We start from the raw sequence: 8,019 nt of genomic DNA, 5'->3' as shown, positions 1-8,019 counted from the left end.
AATATATATAGCACTGCTAGATGTCTTATGTATTTCAGACCATAACCCTGCAATATTTCAGCTGTCACTGCAGAACCACTCAAGACTGACAGACCTAGACAGAAATGCAGCACTAAATAGCTGTCTAACACATCACCTGTCTTACATCTGCCCTGTGGCTTTGCAGCTAACAATGACCACTATTCTCCATGTCACATAGCATGCCTAAAACCCACATTCCATGAATATGTATGGAAAATGTGCATGGCCTGGAATTTAAAACACAAAACAAACCCAGGTAGTACAGTATTATGTCTGTGTTATGCTCTAAAATGTGCCCTCATTTTTGTACAATGGCTTCACTCAGAAAGTCCAAAAATGCTGCACACAATGAATGAAAGTGAATAGCTCCCAGTTGGTGTTATGCAAAAGGAATCATGCTACCCATTGTCTCCTAGCTTCTTTGTTGTTCGCTATATTAGCACATTTATTTGAGCTATTCTTTTAAACTTCCATGTAGCATAGGTTTCTGTTAGCGTGTGAAACTGTTTACTGTAGCTAGCTCTTGTCAACTGTTGCTATGAAGCACATTTGGTATGCTTTAAGCTTTAGCTTACACTGCTCGTTTCACATGCTAACAGAGATTGTACAAAGCAGGATTTAAGTGAGTTCTGCTGATTTACGTTAATGTAATCAAAGTGATTTTAGTGCCTTGAAACTAGATGCTCACCTTAAAGTGTTCTAAAAACCAACATGCACACACACAACCACATTCGCAATAATCTTACTGAATAGGTCAGTGGTTTCATAGCAGTTAGTCTGTACTGTAGAACAGCATTCCAGAGATTTAACAGTTGTTCGCCTGGGTTCAGAAGAGACAGCAAATTACTCACTCATCGTTATCATAATCAGCTTAACGCTGAGCAACCTGACCATCATGGCTTACTCGTTAAGGGTTTTGTAAAAGGCTTTAAGTGGACAGCCTTAACTTATCCATGCAACCACTGAAATATCAGCATAGATATCTAGTGGCCAGTGTACTTATATATATATATATATATATATATATATATATGTGTGTGTGTGTGTGTGTGTATATATATATATATATATATATATATATATATATATATATATAGCAGTATTGATACTGAGATGTAGCCTTGAGTATGTGCTTAACAGAGTGTACTTTCAACATCACAATCCAGGACTAATTTCAGCAAGGATACTGCTGACATGATTGCATGTGCTCATGATATAACAACTAAAGATTTATGGTTCAAGGGTCAAATTAAAAATTTGGTCTACACAGAACAGCAGAAACTGCAATGCTGTTTCAACAGAATGTTTTATGGTGTGTTTTTAAATCTGGTATTGTTGAGTTATATTACAATGACCTATGCACCTTTCTTAACTACTACCCATTAAATCTAATGAAAAATGTAGCAAACTCTTTCAATGCGTTGCTTAGAGTTGCCACATAATGTTAAGTTTTCTGTTTCAAATGTTGGATTGTGGTGAAAAATTTGCCACCGTGCTAATGTTACCTCATTTACATGACAAAAACTACACCCACTCTATCCTAGCAGTGTGAACTTTCTCACACACACAAAAGGAGTCTAATAATGAATCTAAATTAACGACACACTGTAATGTAGGTATTTTGATGGAGAATTAGTCCACATGCTTGCCAGAACCTGGCAAGAGTTGTTATGAAAGAGGTTTAGGTCAATTCAAGATTATAAATTTGACACATAAACTTGGGCAAATTGCAATGTAGATTCTGTTTCTCCCAAAGACAACTGTATATTCTACAGTATTTTATTGTTAATTTATAGGAGTATTCATTTTTATTAAAGCCATTAGGTTTAGTGTTGCAAAGACAGTCTATCAGTCAGCTAAACAGTCCTTCCAAGATGTGCCTATAACCAAGACTGGCCTTTCACAAAGGATCTTTTATATACTCATCCTGTATGATTCTATCAGTTGCCTCTTAGCGATACAGTTGAACAGCATGTTTAACATTAGCCCAAGACACAAATTGTTATGAAACAAACAGAATATGAAAGGAAAAACACTGGGGAAGAATGAGGTCATCTTGTACACACAGTGAACGTTTGTGTATGTGTATATGTAAGTGTGTGTTTGTGTGTGTGTGTGTGTGTGTGTGCATGTCTCCTTGGGTACAGTATGCTATATGAGCCGGAAGATCTATATTGCGTTGGTGGTTGCTGGAGAGAGAGAGCGTGTGTAAGCATGGGGGTGGTATGCTAGCATGTGTGGGATGGGCTGAACGTTACTGCAGGGGTCTCGTGACAGGGCTGCAGCTCTAATGGGCTGTGCTGGTGTACGCACTGCGCAGAGTGAGTTCCATTGTATAGCGCTCATTCCACAGTACATACTTCACTTGTGAGCTAGGTCAGAGGATAGAGTGAGGTCACGCTAGGCAGAAAGGGCCTCTACCACAAACAAAAAAAATCCCTTCACTGAGATTGTTCATGACATGTCTAAATACACAAATACATGTTACGGTCTGAAAGAAATGTTTTTAGAAAATTTAATTTACATTTAATTTAATTTAATTTTTTAATTACATTTATGTAGGTAAAATTACATCATACAGCAATAAAAGCAAGTCTGTTTAAGACTATTAACAACTAAGGACTTCAAATATTAACATTTAAAAAAAAAATTTATAAATAAAAGTTCACAGTGTCAAACAGCGCATAAGCAAATCTGATATGATTAAACACTGCAGGCTACCCAGTGCTACATGTGTTGTAATCATACCTTCTCACGTCCTACAGTGGCACCACAACACTCTAGAGTGACTTATGGATGGATACATGAGGGAGTGCTGATTTTTTTTTTCACAGACTGACCAGTGCAGAAGTAAATTGGAAAGCTAAAGTTTCTGCTAGGAAGTTGAATTTGGCCTGTTTTTATTAATCTCTTTATCAGTGGCTATGCGTTATCACAGGGGTTTTCAATGGCTGAAGGATATGCAAATATATCATTTTTGCATAATGCATGATGGGTACTGTAGTGAGAGAACACTGATAAACAAAAACACACAAAAGACGCAAAATCAGGCCAGAATGGCCCTTTCATGTGATGGGGAGACCTGCTTTGTGGGAGGGAAAAAAATCTTCTTAATATCTCATTAGTTTCTTCGAGACAATGAGATCAAATAGAAATACACATGACATGTCTGTTTGACTCTCCTGCTGCTCGGATATTTCAAAAAAGAGCCCACTAATCTCACATGTCTCTTCTTGAGCTTTAGAAGAAATCTCGGTCAGTCACACATTGTGCTCAGATAACAACTTTCATGTTCATCTACAACTCAACTAAAGACAGGAACTCAGCAAAATGCAGCGATTTCTCATCCAAGAGCCTTCTCAGAAGTATCTCATGTCTCCTTTTTGCCTGACCTAAATCGGCTGCATTTGGGCTGAAGGGAAAATGAAGGATGTAAATAAGCTTTTTTCTTAATTTATTTATTCTTCATTTATGGTAAGGATAATAGTTGTATATTTCAGATTTCAAGTAGTAAAGCAGTTCACATTTCTCAATCTAGCTTTAATGAGCTATATGTGATAACATGAGAGGGGCTGTGAAAACAATGAGTGAACCTGATGACCCTGAAAAGGCCACGTGGAAGAGAGAGGAGAGGAGACAGTGGAAACGGCTAAAGAGCTTCTGCTGGGAGGGTGTTTCTTTTAAAAGCCGAGTGTGTGTGTGTGTGAGAGAGAGAGAGAGAGAGAGAGAGAGAAAGGGGGGTGTGCATCCTCTCTCTTTGTGTTTTTCAGGATTTATGGTAGCTGGTGACATTAGTAGAGAGATCTGGCAGACACACATCACACACACACATTGTTCAGGTCTTTTTTGGCAGACACTACAGACGCTCAGCAGGACTGACAATGAGAGGCAGCCCCTCGGCCCTGTTGCCACTTGTATGGGAGTAATTTCCCTATGAGAGTGCTTATCAAAAACACTAATTATCATCTCTGCTTTTATGTCAGTCTCAGGCACATCTGTCTCTGCTCTCACATAACAAGACCCTCCCCACCTCATCCCACAGAAGAGGAATTTAAATACCTCTGATAAATATTGATGTTTATTATGTGCCCAGCTGCTCTTTAAGGCCTGATTGTCATTTCAAATGGAGCATGGAATTTTCCCAGCTCTGTTTTAACATTGTGTCTTTCTTTGCCTTTCTTTCTTGGGACTTTTGAAGGCTTATTTTTTGTGTCAATCATGAGAGTTTAACATAAAAACACAATGCTGTTATATTCAGGGCCATCAGAGGTTTGGAGAACAGGACTCAATGCAGTGTAAGATATTTTTAAGATCTGTTAAAGAATGCAATAAGTTATATGTAATATTTATTATTACAATGTCAGAACATGAAGGTTACAACACCATGATGAACAGTCGCACATCTCTGCCGCTTTAATCTCTTTAGAGTTTATATTAATGAGCCACTGTGCTGTTGTAGCAAGCCTGTATGGTGGGGTGTGCGTTGGGATCTGAAGCCGCAGGGCTGCTTGGATATATCACAACTGGGCCATGCCTTCACAGGCACTGGGAGCTCTGAGCTATGTCACTGATTTTAGTGCTGTGGAGGCAGCTGCCAGTCTCAGCCCAGTGCATATACACAGAGCTCTAGACCCTGTCCAGCTCAGCATGATGATCAGCAGCTTGGAGTGGACACTGAAAGATACAATGGGCTTCATCAGCCTGGAAAAAGAGGAAGAAAGAAAGACGTTAAAAGACGTAAAAAGGTGAAACTCTGCCTCTCTCTCTCTCTATCTCTCCCTCTCTCTTTCTTTCATCATTTACAGCACATGCAGCAGTGTGCGTGCCAGTGCCAGCCGGTGTCGCCCCCACACAGATCGACAGAGAGAGAGAGAGAGAGAGAGAGAGAGAAAGAAGAGAGAGAGAGAGAGAGAGAGAGAGAGAGAGGAACCCTCAAGAGGTCACACCACAGCAGCACCCACTGAGAGACTCCCACACACAGTCTGAACTGCCTCAGTCAGTCTGCCTCAAAGCAGTGGGCACTACCAACCTACCACCACCTACCATCTCACTCTTTCTATCTCTCTCCCTGCCTCTCTCTCTCTCTCTCTCTCTCTCTCTGTGTCTCTCACACACTCACTCACTCACTCACTCACTCTCCTCTTCTTTTGTTTCATCCCACAGACACTATACTATAAATTCACCAGCACTGACACACGCACCTCTTAGCCCTTGAACCACAAACATGAATAAAACCCTTGAAGGTGAAGTAAAACATTTAGATCTCTGATTATTTTCCACTGTGCATTAATTAACTGCACCTTTTCATTTATTACTCTGTCCTCTACCTGGCAAAACTGTGCAGACACTATGTCTTTAATATCTTTTTCTTTACCTCAGACTACCACACACACACACACACACACACACACACACACACACACACACACACTCAGTTCTCCACCCACTTAGTCGTGCTCGGGAGAGGAACACAGAGTTCTCTGGGTTTGTAAAGCTGTCCTCACAAAGCCCCTCCTGCTCACTCTCCTCACACTCACCGCGGAGGAGAAAAGGCATGTGTTCACGCCTTGGATTCTGATATGATCGTTCAGAAAGTTCCAGTCTGCAGATTTCAGGCAGTGATTTTCAGGCCAGGAAGTGTAAGGTCAATCGTATGCTGGAATGTATCTCTGAATAGAAACATTAAACAATGGCAGTTCATGAGCACAGACTCACGAGTATTGAGTATTTAGTAGAGAATTTTAGTTTAGTCTCATTCTTAGTAGCAGTAAATCCTCACTAAAACATGTATACATAGAACTGTGAACACTTAAAGAACCATTTGCATACTTTTAGAAAAAAGTTCTATATAACACCAAAAAGGGTTCAGCTATTGTTGCGATACCAAGCTTGTATAGAGGAACCATTTTTGTTGCACTATATAAATCTTTTCAAACCCATATACAGCACATTCTCCATTGATGTGAATAACCATTTTACCAAGCAAAGAACCCTTTAAGTATACAAATAGTTGACTGTTCGTTGTCCTATGTAAAACTTTAGCTGTTGAATTAGCTGCTGCATTAGCGAAAATACTTACTACCTGCTAGTCTAATTTCCAGTTGTTTTGCCTATTTTCTTTACACCTTTACTGCATGTAGTGTGAATCAACAGGAGAGCAACATTTATAGCAATCCATCAAAGATTTATCCATTTAAGAAATCTGTCTGCCAGTAGATCTTCACTCAACATACAGCACATCCCTAAATTGCAACCAGTACAGAATTATGCATGCAAACTCTCCTACATGCCAAAAAAACTAAGTGAAATCATCTTTAGTAAATAAATCTGCTAATTCTAATTTCAAGATTGTTGAAAGCTCATTAAAACATGATTTAATTTGCTAGACAGTTTTTTTTTACTTGTAAAATTATTTTTGTAAGTCACTTTATCTCACTATGGTGGCATATTTCTTACAACAAGCAAAATTATCTGCCAATATAATGAGAGGATTTGACCTAGTTTTTTCCTTTGTTTGTCAATATAGTAGCACATACAAAATAGAGGGTTTGGTGGGGCACAAAAAATGGTTAATAACTACCTGACACTAGGCTTAGCCCCTGGCCATACAAGGTGTTTATTTCTCTATGACTCAAATGTATCCTGCCAATCTAATTACAACAAAACTGTTAAAGCAATACAATAAAAGCCTGGGGATAATACAGGGTGTGTGTACTCAAAGCAGCTTAAAAATAGAATTGTAGTGGAATATGGTACAATTATGATCCATAACTAACGTACTGAAGACATACCCTCAAGGGTACCACCCAAGTTAGTGTACTTGGGTGGTTCCCTCGAGGTACATCTTTTTCTGAGAGTATGGAAGTGGTCTAAAATTGCCTACAATCAAACAAAATTACATTAAGTTATATTAAAAGGTCAGAACATCTTTTCCTTCTCTTATGAAGTCACTAATAAGACTAAGTGCTACCTTTCAAAAATGTTCAAGTGTCATAAGCCTGGAAATAGTTGTTCTCTTTTTGCTGTTTGATTTCCTGCCGCCGTGTCTAGCTTTGACCACCTTTTCTATGGCAACAGGATGCCGTCTTTACCCTAATTATTCTTGAATTTGCCGAGTAATTGTTGGTTGCAGCCTGGCAGGATGTAGTTTGTCAGTGAGAAGGGGGGCGAACAGGCTGAGGCTCAATGTGTACTCGTCATAATAACAGTGTCAGAATGGGAAGAAGACAGTAAAAGAAATTCACAAGCTGTCATCTGAGCTGGGCTTGCCTGCTGCACACAGCTCTTGCTTTGTAATCAGACTTAAGAGCGGGGAAAATATTAAATACTCTGGCTCAAACACAGACAGAGAGACACTCACACAGTGTTACACGTACACACACAGCACAGCTCTCTGGCAGTGGTGGCAGCGTGGACAGACAGAGAGACAGGAGGTGGGCAGATTGAGTAAGGAACACACCAGCCTTCTCTCAGAATATTTTTAGCACCTTCTTCCTTCCTGTTCAGCTCCAAAGTGATGGAAACGGGCAGAACAAGGACAGAACGGCTGGTGGGCGGTTGCATACTCTGATGCCACTTTACTTACATAACTGATGAACAGGGCAACCTTGCAGATATGGGCCACTACTGGGACAGCCTTTTTTCTTTTATCTCCTATTTTATGTGTGGTCTTTCAGAGGTTGCTTGGCTTTAGACTGGAGAACCGTGCACATGTGCAGCATAGCTGGCAAAAGGCCATATTCACACATGCGATCTCACAGCCCACACAGCACATTTATTGTACTATCATGTGTTGCAGAGCACTACGCACAAATTGAGTTTCTGCCATTCACAGTTCTGCAAATTCCGTAATAAGAAAGCACAACAGCATCAGTTACAGTAAATATTTGCATGGGTGCAGTTGCTCAGGAACAAGGTGTACTTCCTGCACACACGTAGCCTTGCCAGCAGAGCACAATCTTTTACACAACACACACTGCTGGAAGCTTTTATTTGTTC

The sequence above is a fragment of the Pygocentrus nattereri genome, chromosome 11 (assembly GCF_015220715.1).
Source record: "Pygocentrus nattereri isolate fPygNat1 chromosome 11, fPygNat1.pri, whole genome shotgun sequence".
NCBI classification, from domain to species: Eukaryota; Metazoa; Chordata; class Actinopteri; order Characiformes; family Serrasalmidae; genus Pygocentrus; species Pygocentrus nattereri.
This window is presented reverse-complemented; position numbering follows the sequence as displayed.